The sequence below is a fragment of the Pezoporus wallicus genome, unplaced genomic scaffold, assembly GCF_028554395.1.
Source record: "Pezoporus wallicus isolate ANWC-B61680 ecotype Strahan unplaced genomic scaffold, APGP_CSIRO_Pwel_v1 contig_3058, whole genome shotgun sequence".
Taxonomy (NCBI): Eukaryota; Metazoa; Chordata; class Aves; order Psittaciformes; family Psittacidae; genus Pezoporus; species Pezoporus wallicus.
In genome coordinates this window covers 4,872,061-4,885,885 of record NW_026641153.1, presented here as the reverse complement: position 1 = coordinate 4,885,885, position 13,825 = coordinate 4,872,061, and the positions used below count along the sequence as shown (strand labels likewise).

At 42.3% G+C, this 13,825-nt stretch overlaps 1 protein-coding gene across 3 annotated transcripts in view; it reads right to left on the bottom strand.

Annotated features, from left to right (window-relative positions):
* The window catches only part of GRM3 (glutamate metabotropic receptor 3), a 103,919-nt gene extending 99,886 nt beyond the window's left edge, over positions 1-4,033 (bottom strand). The window contains exon 1 of one of the 3 annotated variants that reach the window (XM_057422433.1): positions 3,288-4,033. The gene's annotated coding sequence lies outside the window, so the exon portion shown is untranslated. Of the gene's footprint in view, positions 1-2,540; positions 2,693-2,717; positions 2,842-3,287 lie in introns of those variants that run through there. The other 2 variants (XM_057422435.1, XM_057422434.1) reach the window with 2 other exon arrangements.
* Positions 4,034-13,825: the final 9,792 nt, after the last annotated feature.

Here is a 13,825-nt window from a genome sequence, read left to right as displayed (position 1 = left end):
GTGAAAAGTTGGCCTTATTAAGTTCATAGCTTGGAACAGTCACAGGCAGAGATTTAGGAAGACAGTACACAGCTCCTTCCCTGCCACCATTGGAGCCCAGGTCCACCACAGTTGTGCTCTGCGATGAGGTGGCTAAATCATCCTTCTGGTCACCCCTTCTTGTTGGTTATGGATACCCCTCCACCCAGGGACACCCAAGCACATTATTCTCCACACTAGTAGTGAGCAAAAGACAATCTTCTCTTCAGTTCTATGACCCAGACTAAGAAGTTCTTCATTAAGCTTTAAACGAGCTGTCAGTTTTATATCAACAAGCAGACAAAAAAAGCCAGTCAATATTACATGATTTTCTTCATCAGAGCTTATGTAGCTTACTGTAGTTAGACATAGTCACACACAAACAGTGATGCTGTCTGATCTTGGAGTGTGTCAAGCATCTCTGTGTTGTTCTGTGGCAACCTGAAAATGATAGCATGCCTAGCATGATGTCTACCAGATTAATACTAGCTGATCAATAACCAGAGTAGAACAAGCTGGAAGAAACAAGGTGCAGAAATCCTGGTAAGCATTTTACAGGGCTTTGGAAACAGCTTTCAAAAATTGAAAAGAGAGTGAAGTCCCTTCAGCTGGACACTGTTGGCAAGTTCAACAGCCTCATAGACAGGTTCTCACACCCCATAAAAGCTTTAGGCTGGATTCTCAAATCACACTGCTAAACCAGATGTTTGGTGGGTACACACTACTGAATTCTTGTAGACCAACAGAAAATTTAGCCCATGAGGTTTAAAGGTAAAACTGCAATTTGTCTACATAAGTGACATTAGAACCAGGTCATTCAGGTTTTATAGTGTTTTATATGGGACTCTGCGACCTTCACATTCTGTAGGACACTTCCGCAGGAGAGTTGTGTTTGCACAAAGCATCCAAGTAGCTTTTTCTTTAAACACCAGAACATCTCCTTACACTTTCTTTACTTCCAGATTCAGCATTTCCAAATTGTGCTCATGCAATGCAGACCACTGAGCTGAATGATATGACTGCTTCTAATGTATTTCTTTTGTTTTGGCTTTCCAGTCTGATTTAGTACTTAGCTTCATCATAATTTACTTACTTAAGTATAAAAACATTAAGTGAATCAAGAAAAATACTTCACCCCTGCATCTTGCTTTAGATTCACTCTTTCAATGATAAAATTAGAACGTTACTCCTAGACAAGGTGTCAACATTTGCCTAAAAAACTTTATTTGTAGAAGCTTATAAGTAGGTCATCAGCACATGCAACACAGACAAACATCAACAGTGATTAGAAAACCATCTTAGCTCCAGGATGAAAGTCTTGGTTTAATGTACTTGATACCAATGCTTTTTTGCTTGTTTTTAAATTACAGGGCAGTTAATCAATTAGTGGATTTCCCACTTTGAAGTGTGTTTTACATTCCATATATAAAGCAGGACTCCAGAAATACTGAGAGCAGCAGTGGACGGCATCATTCTTTAAAAAAAGCAGCAAACAAAAACAGCCACAGAAATTGAAGTAATAAATATTCTAGAAGAGGACAAATTAGCTTGCATTGCTCTACAAGGCATCAGTTTATTAAGCAGGATTTGCATGGACCATTACTGATTTCACTCAGAGATTGAGCATTTACAAAGTACAGATTTTCTATTGCCCTAATTGCAAATAAATTAGTTTAATGTGCAATTTTCACCAATGTAACTGGGGAAGTTACATTTGCTTGTAATATTTGCATTGATGAACATAAACAATGGCACAAGGAGTCGTAACAGTTTAGGTGTAGTGGAAGAAAATGAGAGAAGTCATTTCCCTAAAATATGGATTTGGTCAAGCGGGCTGTGTGCTTTTCAAATTGTTTTCTTGCATATTTAATCAGTGTAAGACATCCTTATGCAAGCTGAAATAGGTACCAGGCTGTGTCCCAGGCTGTTTTTTTTTCACAGTCTTCAGGCTGAGATGTTTTTAAAGCTGACTGAATTATTTAAAAAATGAACTAAAATCATCTTCAGCAGGTGGCATAAAGCAAGAAAAAGCCAAAGAACTCACAAACTACCAGCAAATCCTTAGTTGAGTTCAATGCAGTATTGGGAAGATGCCTTGTTTTTCAAGAAGTGCTTGTTTTTCATCAGGATTGCTGAAATACAGGGATGTATGCTCAGAATGATCCATGGAAACCCTACAATGACCTGGGGGAGAAACCCCCCGCAAATCCTACCTACACAGTGGCACAGATACACTTTCTCACACCCACATGTGTATTTCAGCTGATACATGTGCCTGACACACACAGGAAAGATACATACCCAAACATCTCTATGTCTACATAGTTAAACACTGTCTAGAAATAAACCCACATTCCTCTGAATCTATACATGTAATACACCTTTATGCATCCAAAGAAACATGAGTGTAGATATACACACATACACATCCAGATACACAGGGACATAGGCAAGGCACATACATTGGCACGAACAATTCTAGAAGCACACATGTATACCTATACAGCTGGATGCATACTCACATGGACAGATAGACAGGAATATATGAGGGAGAGTTTACATTGGCTCTATCATCCCTGCTAATTTCTCCTTTCTTTTTGGAGTCTTCCAATTTTAGGATCCTGTAGTGAGCCAGGTCCCTGCAGGGGAGATACCTCAGGAGGAGCAAAAGCACTTCCAGTTTCTTTAACGCTCCCTACCTCTCTCTCAGCAGCAGATCCAGGGACATGAGCTGGGTATCCAGCACGGCTCTCCCAACTGCTGGCTTGGCACTTTCCACCCCAGTTAAGGGAAGACTATAGGATCGCAAGCTTAAGATCTCCTCCCTTCACCCCCAAAGCCTGCCTCTGCGGGAGCAGAAACCTCTGGGCAACATCTTGACACAGCTGCTCTGCCCTGGGCTATCCAGCCCCTTTCTACCCGTTTCCCCCCTCCCTCCATAGTTGAGGACTATAGCGTTCCCCCTGCATCCCACCTGCCCTCTGCAGGTGTGGGAGCCTTCGCAAACCGGTACTCTCAACTTTTTCCCTGGTGCACTACCCGCAATCCCCCGGGCAGCGGCTGCATCTCATCGGAAGCACAGGAGGGGGGTGCGGGTTGCAGGGACCCGGGATGCAAGGATCGAGGCTGCAGGGAGTGGGATGGAAGGACCGGGATCCGGGATGTAGGGATGTGAGGACCGAGATGCACAAATCCGAGGCGCAGGGTGCAGGGACTGGGATTTGTGATGAAGGAAGCAGGGTGCGGGATACCAGTACCCAGCTCCTTACCGTGGAACGAAGGTAGGTCCCGGCGAGAGTCTCCAGCTGCTCCCGGGCATCGCGGGCTTTCCGATGTGCTCGTTAAAGATCCACCGGGGAGTCTCAGCCCCCAAACTTGTGTGAGCTGCTTCCTCTGGGAACAGTCACGCTTTCTCCCCCCCACCTTGGATCAGATCCCGGTAGAAACTCATCAAGGCCTCCTAAGCTGCCGGAGGTAAGGAAGGAGGAGAAGCGGGAGGGAAGGATTGCGATCACCAATCGATGATCCCGTTCCCTTCCCCTCTGCTCTGGAGAACCCTCTTCCCGTTCCTCTGAGCAACTTTGGCTATCCTCGGGCAGGCAGCGCCTGGCACCAGCGCTGTGAACTGGGGTCCCTTTTCACAGCCTGGCATCTTTCTAGATTTCCTCTCCTTTTCGGATAAAGAGGATTGCTGCAAAGCTTTAAATTAGGAGGCGATCTGGAGTTGGGAAGACAAGGAGTGAGAGCCTGCTCCCGGCACCCGGAGCGTGCAGCAGCTCTTCAGCGGAGGGGCCGGCAAGAGGCGGATTCCTACCGCTTGTTTCTTTACTGCGTTTCTAGCTCTAACTTTGAGGCTGGCTATTGCCCTCGGCGCTGCGGGGAGCGGGGCTGGGCAGGCAGCCCTCGGGCGGAGACGAGCCGCTCTCCGCACGCTGCGAGGCTGCCGGCCCCGCGGCTGTTTAACCGCGCCGGCAGCGAGGGCAAGAGCACAGCCCGGTCCCGGGGGGTACACACGAAGGGGGGGGGGGGGGGCAAGGGGACGCTGCTGTCGCCTGGCAACCCTGCATCCCTGCCCGAGCATCCCTCCTCCAGCGCCCTGATTGGACGGGGACGGGGGGTGATAAGGAGGGCGACCCTCCGAGGATGCTGTGCTCTGGCTCTGAGGCTTGTCGCATCCTCAGAAAGCTGGGAGCGGGCAGAGGGGGACTGAGAGCAAACGGAAGAGCAGAGGCAGTTCTAGGTGTTGTATCACGGTACTCCTGCCTTCTCTTTTCCAGCCGGCTTGATAAATCTGCTTCTGCTCTACATCTCCTAGAGAAAGAATGTTATTAATTTCCTAGAAAGATAATGTATTGCATCCTCTAGAAAAATAATGTATTTGTGTATCTATAGATACAAAATATATAAACATATGTTTATATGTAGGTGTGTATAAGTAAACTTACGTATACTATACATGATATCTGTATTATTTATATTCTTTGTGTTATCTGTATATATCCTAACTCTCCCATATGGGAAGACAGAAGGAAAGTCGTTAGCGGGAAAGATCACTCCAAAGTGCAGCAAAGCTAGAAGCAAAAGGAAAAAGAAAGGTACTTTTTGTGTTATATGTGTTTGAAAATCAAAGGTTTACATCACCCGGAGTGTTAACAGGAAGTCCTTAAAGAGAGAATTAAAAACAATGAGATGCATGAGCTGTGACAGTCAGTGAGGGTGGATGCGTTGACTTCAGAGAGGGTGAGTTTAAGCTGTTCTGCATGGAGCACTGCTGCTATTGCACGTGGCTTCATTGCTCATTCTCTGCTCTGGGGGACAGTGAGCAGCTGCTGGTTGAAAGTGTGGAAAGGGTGTCTGTAAAACCCCAATACCTCCCTTTCCATTGGGATAGTGTGAATTTCTCACCTTTAACTCTTCAGCAGGGGAAAAGCCATCATCCCCTTCTCCCTTAATGCTTCCCCTCATCTTTGAACTTGCCCCCAGCCCAGCTGCCCACTTGTGTACCACCAGTACTAGGGTAAAGCAAGGAGGGAGGCACTGCAGTCAGGATCTGCAATCCAGCAACTCACATGGGGCCACTATTGTTACAGCAGCCATGGTTCCAGTAAGGAATTAAGCCAAGGTAAAATGAAATAAAGCAAAATAGAATCTGTTTCTGCTTTTTAATATTTTATGTGAAGTTATTTAACATCTGCTTACTTTTGTGATCTACCCATTGCTTTTGAGCTACTTCGGTAGTTTTATGTTTGTTTTTTTTTTTTCTTGGAAGCCAAGGACATAAGATGTGCATGTCAAACTGTTTCATTAAGGGCTTCAAAGTTAAGCAGGGAGCAAAATGAAAGATTCCAGTTCCTCTCAGGTTTACCCTACTGTAAATTGGATTAAAATGTACATTGCAATACCATCAGGGCAAACTGGAATGAATAGAAAATCAGTCCCATGTCTTTTAAATCATAATGTATTTTGACAAACAGATCTGGAATACTTTGTTTTCACAGTCTTGCAGGTCGATTGCCAAAACTAGTGGAAGGAAGGCTCTGATTCTGCGTTGCCTCATACACAGCAGTCATGTTTCGAAGTGAATATGAAAGTAACTTTTTGGTTGAGTAGGAAATAAAACCCACTGTGTATGAAATTGGTCACCACAGGCACCAGGTGGAATATATCTGAGGTGTATTGTATGACTTGCAGCAGGCGATTTAGAGGCAAGGAAGTGACCTGGTCATTCATGACTTTGCTTCTAGAAGCATCCTTGGCACTGATAGCTCCCTCTGTTTCCCATGCCTGCTGCTGCACAATGTCTGATAACAGTTCCTAACATTGTTACTACTTGTATTTACACCTGATTTATGGCTACTGAGAAGCAGGAAAACAAACCTGTACAGCTGACTAAGCTGCAGGCAAAGGCACAAGGGTTTCATTCCCACTTTCTGCCAGCACTCTTCCTCAGCTGGTTCCCCTAGCACAATGGGGTCTCACTTTAGGCAGAAGAGAACTTATCCCAGTCCTTCCAAAGCAGGGTTCTGGAAACCTTATTTCAATGTATGACTCTGGCAGAACCATCTTTATTTTAGTAGGCATAACAACTGTGCCTTCAATCCATTTTGGGATAGCATGTGCTACATCCAGAGGATGCTGTGAAGATGCAGTCCCATACTGAGCATGTGTTTGCAGATAGTTCCCAGCTGAAACTTATGGGTACACACAGTGCTACAGTGTAGGGCAATCCAGGGATCTCAGTGAAGCTGTGCTAAGCTGTGTTTGGATGTCAGTAGGCAAATCACTCACTTGAGGCTAAATTGTGCAACTTCTGCTGCACTTGACTAGATATACCCATGGTTAGAAACAGTAATCAGGCAGTGTAAGTTCTGCCAGGGGACAGCTTTGTGAAAACAGTCAGCAGCTTTCAATGTCTTTGACCTGGATTCAAAGAAAGAGTCTTAATATGAAGGTTATTTATTTATTTCTTTCTGTCTCTGGCACAAGAATTTTAAAGCAACATTGAAAGTTTCTGAAACAGGAATATTTTATTTGTGAACTGTTGAGGAAATAACAGTTATAGCTAGTTAAGAGATAGATTCCTTTCAAACTGAGTTCCCACATCACACCAAAGTGAGTTCGTAGAAAGCTCTGATGAGTGGAAGAATTTGCTTGTTATAAAATTCATGAATGTGATTAATTAAAGGCTTACCACAACAAATAAACAGATGCGTAGCTTTTTCTTCAGTGTAATTTCAGCATGAGTTTTAAGATTGTACACATGGAAACCTTCTAATTTTACATTTGATGGCAAGATACTGTTCCAGCAAAATGCTTTGTAGGGTTCCCTAACTTGCTATAAGCAGCGGTTTTGAGACACGCTCAAGTTATTTGCTGATTAAAGCCTAAAGTGATGCTTTAGAAAAATTGCAAGTGTGCATGTTCAGCCAGTGAATGATCTATGGATTGGGCCCAGCCAACCTGAATAATTCATGAGGCCTATGCTCTTTCCTCCTTTCTTGGAGACCTTATAGAAATGGACAGGGAATAGGGCCATGGATCAATGAATCTTTTCAAACAAATTTCTCCCTGCCACCTGATTTCCAACAGCTCTGCAGCTGTTTCCTTTGTGTGTGCATGGGCATAATCCCATTCTGCGGCCACTGTCCTGAGCTACCAGTCTTGGTCATCACCACCGGATCAAGCCTGGCATGTCTCAGTGGTCTGTGGCATGCTTCAGCAGCACCTAGAGATGATATTGTGTTCTCCTTGGAGTCTGCTGATCTCAGGGTGCAAAATATGAGCTAGATGGAATAGGAAGGCTACTCTCCCATTTTTAGGTAGGCACAGGGGTCTAGATGTGTCTCATAACACTTTGGCCATGACTGTATCCCTCTGGAGACACAAAGGCAAAAAGTTTGTGCTGGCTGATACAGAGATTTATGAAGTCCCACACTGTCTCATCCTTACCTGCCAATTTTAGGTGACTCTGACATACTCCAAAGGACCAACCCAACAGTACAGGGCTTTAAGAGACGTGTCTCCCCATCTGGTAATTCCTAGGGGAGATCCATGGTTATGAAAAGTGTGAAGGGTGTCATACTCAAGGGCCTTGTGGATCGCTGTGGAAAATTATGCACTAGTGTGATGATTTGGTGGACACATGAGGTGTCTACCAAAGCCACTCTATTCTTCCCTTCCTCAGATGGACAGGGGAGAGAAAATATAACAAAAGGCTTGTGAGTTGACATAAGGACAGGGAGAGACACTCAACATTTATCATCAAGAGCAAAACAGACCTGACCTGGGGGAAAAATTCTGTTTATTACCAATCACGTTTGAATAGGATAATGAGAAGTAAACCCAAACCTTAAAAACACCTTCCCCGCACCCCCTCTGTTATTCTCAGATTTAACTTTACTCCCCATTTTCTCTACCTCCTCCCCTGCCAGAAAGATGGGGAATAGGGGTTGTGGTCAGTTCATCACACATTGTCTCTGACACTCTTTCCTCCTCAGGGGAGGACTTCAGTGATGGGTCCATCTTGGAGCTGCTGGCATTGGCTGTATTGGATATTGGGGAAGCTTCCAATAAAAGCCACCCCTGTAGCATTCCCCAGCTACCAAAACCTTGCCAAACAAACCAGTACTAGTGTACCAAGAAGTGGCAATCTACTGAGTTTCTCCTGGGACAAGTATGCACTTTCTTCTCTCTTAACAACAGTGGTGGTTGATTAACTTCATTATGAAGCTCATCATCAAAATGTAGCATCTTCTTTTCTTATTGCTAATTGTTTTTAAAGAGATTTTAGGTCAGTAAACATGGTGCAAAGAGTCCCCATGTACATCATTACTAACAATGCTTATCCTCTTAGGGCTGCTTCATGTGGCACCCACTGAGACTTCAGTGACATTGCTATTTCCTGCCAGATGTGCAGTGATGACTTTTTCAGCTGACTGAAGGGATATTGGTCTAGCACCAACATGGAGAATACACCATAATGTGCTCAGTAATTTCTTACACAGTCTGAGCCTTTCTCAACCATAAGGACAGCGGAAACTCTGACCACAAGGCTCAACACAACAAAACCCTGGGCTTCACGTGGTATGGCATGGCATGGTTCATAGAAGGAAGATGGTATGCAGCACTGTGCCCATGCAGCAGCATCCTCCCTTCTGCCTCCACTTCCCATGACTGTCAGTGTCTCTACCTACCCCCTCTCCCCAGCTCCTCTTTCTCCAGGCAACTTTCCCATTTCCTTCAGTTTTGCTCTGCCTTTCTCACCTTCTTCCTTTTTATCCTTTAGACAGTTGACTGCCAGCTCATGCCTATTGGCCATGTCTCTAGTTAACTCCAAGGTTTCCTTTCCCCTTCTCAGCGAAGAGACCTCTTTCCATGGAAAAAATAGCAGCAGCTGTTGTTCATCTTCAACAGCTACAACAGGGGAAAAGGTCTAGCTTCACTGTGAGAACTAGCTGCCCTCTTTCTACCTCTGTTTCTTTCTCAGAAATAAGGTTTCCCAACATACTGCTGGGGACAAGCAGGACACCAAGCTGCCACCCAAGTGGGGCCCCTTCATAAAAATACATGAACAACAAGGCTCCCCACAGGTCCCTGCCAGATATACAAGTATATACACTCCACTTGCACCCTACACCCCTTCCCTAGCCAAAATCCTACCGCAGTTTGTGCAGGTGCAGGGACGAGCACAGCACAAGCTCTTCCTGATGTATATACCTGATATGTGCAGCACATTTCGAAACACCTCCCCTTTCCATTGCTCATTACTCTGGAGGTAAAGTTCATCATCAACCTGCATCTTCACACTCCGTCCTCACCTAAGTCTGTGATATAGGAGGTGATATTTGTCTTATGAGAGGAGATTAGCCATTCCCAGAAGGAGAAGAGGTCTTCCTCATAAGGGGACAGCCGCACTTTCAGGTCTCTGCCATATGCTATACATTCATATGTGCAGATGACCCCATTCTACCAAATTCTGACTGTTATCTCTTTTTGCTACCATGTGAATAATTTGGTACTAGATACTGGACTCACCTAACACGTTTTACTTTTGACTTAAGTCACATTTACATTTCTGTACATTATTATTATCTTTATTAGTATTTGAGCTGCCAGCAATCTGGCTTCTTCCAACCCCATCTTCCTCTCTCCTGAAAATCCCAATAACATTTCTTCTTTTCTGAAAAACTTTCCTTTCCCCCATGTCTTTTCTCTGAAGGAATTATTGCATTTACATATTTTGTTTAAGGTGCTTAGGTATTATTGACAAGTTTGCTTTGCCTCAGGGAGTTATGTGACATAATCAAGCTATGAGCCACTTAAAGCATTGAGTGGCTGATAGAAGGGATTTCTTGTGACTCTGAATTAGGGCAAGAAATGTAGCTCAGTGCTGTCAGGGGCTGTGGCATACAGAACCATTTGCTTTATAATCCCTTCATATCTATGACCTACCACATAGAGAGCAAGGCAAAAGTTCTGCATTTTCCCATTAGCTCAAGATACAGGCTTCCTGTGAAATAAATTTACTCACAGCCTTTATGCCACTCTTTTGCAAGCCTGAAAAAAACTGCTTTTATTGTGTCAGTGAGTGTATTTCAGACTTTCTTCACACTGAGAACCCATATGGATATACTACTGCTTAAATGTCCTGCTGAGATTCTGCTTTGCCACTAGTTAAAACTGAATGGCTAAATTTATAAACAGGAAGTTTATTGTGTTTGTCTGCTGAAAGATATTCTGGATTTTATTTTGGCTGGGAATTTTGCTGGTGTTTTTTGATTTTGTTTTCTTTTTCCCAACCATTTGATTTTATTTATGCTCCTGAAAGGAACAGTGAGTCCAGAGTTAGAGAGCTGAAATAAAAAGGAATGAAGTTCCTGGAAATGGGAGAATAAAAACAAAACAGAAAAAATTCCAAACCAGGCACAAGTTGAGGATCTCAAATTTTTCTTAACAAAATATTTTCCAACAAGGAAGACATACCTGTGTTTGGAAAAATGCCACTAGCACAAACTATAATTGAGAAGATGCTGATGAAAATAGCACTTGGGGTCTTTTAAAGCTTTTTATTGAATGGCTTTTCTTTTTTTTTTCTTTTGTCTGAATGCTCTTGTCCTCTCAAATTCACAAAGAAAAAAAAAGGAAATAGAGGCAAATTGAGAAAGCTGCACGTCTTTTCTTCTGCTTGTTTTATTTAAATCGCATAACAGTAAATGCGGTTACGAGAATAAGTTAAGTTTGCAAAGCAGTCCAAATTTAGGAAATATGAGAATTAACATTGACAGTGGAATCTTCATACAGATCCCTTGTGCATGTGCATGTGGATACACTCTTTAATTGGTTTAATACTCTCTTTTTTCTTTTTTACAAAACCTTGACACCCTAAAGAAACAGGACTTTGTTAACAGTTTTATTTCTCTGCACTGCTCAGTGACTCTGCCTTGTATAGTGTGCACTAGTCTCACCCTGCATTGTAGACAGAATGATCCATTTCTTCTCCAGAAAAACATTCAAGTGTTTTGTAAGTTTTTTTTATTATTATTACTATTATTATTAATAATAATAATTTATTTTTAATTTATGTAGTTAGTTTTGCTTAATTCTCAAGGTAAGGAATTACACTTTGGGTTTCAATTTCACAGATGCGACATAGGTATTAAAACCTGAAAGTGTTTGTGACACCTGGGTGTGGATTTTTCACATTTAGGAGGCTTACACTTTCTCTGTTATACCTTGAAACAATGGCTGTTGCTCACCTTACTTAAAGTCTGTGCTCCCAGTTAGTGGGTTTTATTGCATTCTAGAGTTTGGCTGAGAGAACAATATAGTTTTCTTAGACTCGTTCTCATAGTTGACTAAATATGTTTGAATGAAATTCTGTGCAGAGACAATCAACGTGGAAAAGTCCATGCCAGCAACTAAATTTTGGCAAAGGCATAAGCCATTATAATCAGAGCTTCATGACAGGAGAAGCTCAGTAGTTAGATTACTACTTGGTGTTAATCCTGGAACTGTAACAAACTTTAATAACTTGCTAGTAAATAATGAAGATAATTTGGTTTAAAATACCAATTAACATCAGTAAGGTAATGATCATGCATTATCCAAAGCTTATTGATACTTTCACTCTGAAAAGCCGATTTCATGAGTCCTGTGGGATGGCAGAGAGGTAGGTGGCTTGCTCTTTTATTGGTCTCTGGCTCTTACAAGCTCTTTGCCAAATATATGTTGATTTCAAACTTCATAAGAATATGGCTCTGTGGGTCTTTACTCACTCATTCCCACATATGGGAAGGCTGAGGTCGCCTGCAGATAGTTGCTAGAGATGGTGGACTTGCTCGACTTCCTATTCTTCCTATTAAACTGGGCTGCCAGTGTTGACTCTTATATAGCCATGAGGGCCAAACTGCCCATCAGCTATCTGAACAACGCATATATACAACAGTTATTCCATTTACAAGTCCTAATTTTCCATGCAAAGACTTAATGAAGGAAAAATCCTTAATTTTCCAAGCAAGAAATAGCAGCTAACATCAAACCCTCTCACTCTAGTATGTCCTTATTTCACCTGGCTTAACTTTACAGCATGCTCTGAAAGGTCTGAACTTCGGACTATTGTGAAGGGAGAGTTTCAGAAATCAAAAGAAGAGTGAGAAGATCCCTAAAGCACAGATCCTGGATGGATTCCTTACAGTGTGGAAGAAACCCCTACTGTGGTGACAGTTATTAGAACCCAGGCTAAAAACAGAAACAGCTTTCTAGGAACAGTATTATGAGATAACACCAAATATCCATCCAGGACAGTCTTTTCTGTCTAGTCATGGTCACTAGCAGATGCTTAGGAAATCATGGGGACTGGACAAGTCATAATTCTTTTGATATACTAGTTACAGCTTCCAGTAACCTCTGGTTTAGAGGCCTTAATCTTCTCTTGTTCCCATTATTCTGTTTGCCTTTACAAAGCCCTGCTGCAGGGAATTCCCTGCCATGTGTGAAAAGCACTTCCCTTTCAAGCCTGCCTCAGCAAGAACCCTCATTCTCAGAAATCATGAATACTTTTTCCTTCCTCATCCTCTTCACACTTCTCACAGCTTTAGACATTTGCCATATACCTCCTTTTCATGAAAGCTGAAAAATTCAAGGCTGCTTTGTTTTCTCATGATTTGCTTCTAAACACATTTTTGCGCTTCTCTATTCTCTGTTTAGCTTCATAGTATGTTTTTCTGAGATCAGCAGAACACCATTTGGAGTCCTCAAGGTGTAGGAATAATATTATTAGAGTGTCATAATGAGATTGTTTTTCTTTATTATTTTGCTGTCCCTTCCTAATAATTTCTAATATTTTCTTTGTCATTTTGACAGCTGAGCTGGCATTTTCAGAGACCTATCCCAAGCAGCAATAGTTAATTTAGAGTCCATTGTATTATACACATAACTCCAGTTATTTTTTGTCTCACCTGCAGTGTTTTACATTCATTGACAGTGACTTTCATCTGTAATTTTATTGGCCACTTAGTCAATATTGTAAAATCCTTTTATGCCTTGTAGCTGTTAGCTTCACTTTTTAGTATACTGAGTCTCTCTGAGTAACAGTTTCATGTCTCATTAGTCAATCATTTTCCAGATCTTTCCAGATTGTGTTAAGCAATATAGACCCCAGAACAGACATTTGCAGAACTCACTAGGGGGGTCTTCCTTCCTAAAGAAACCTGAACATGAATCCTTACCCTTTCCTCCTACCTTCTTTTGTCTTCACTAAGTTTTCTTGAGAATCTTTTAGGAGGATATTAGTTAAAAATCCAAAAAGATCCAAATAGATCCAAATAGAGGTCATTTGTATCTGCTTGCTTACAGACTGCAAAGTGCTTTTGCAGCCACATGCAACGCATCTTTCTCCATGTCAAGAGCCTTTCCCTATAGGTTTGTCCACAAATTAGTTAACACCATTCCTTGCCATAGTTTTCTTATCCATTTTCTGGTATGACAGAGAGATTTATTCATCTGTATTTCTCCAGATCACCTCTAAAATGCTTTAAACACCACCTGCCAGTTTATTCCTTTGGAAACAGGGCTGATTTAAGAAATAGTTTAAAGATTAGAGGCAAGTTTCATATCTGAACCCCCTGAATCTCTTTATCACTCGGGTCTGGTGTTTTTTATTGTTTGTTTTATAAGTTTTTATATATTGTTGCTTTTCATAGCTAGATTTGAGAGTTCCTCAGAGTTGTCACCTGTAAAGAAGGCTATGGTGAACACTGATGCAAAAAAATCATTTGTTTTCTATTACAGTCTTAATATCCTTTGGTGC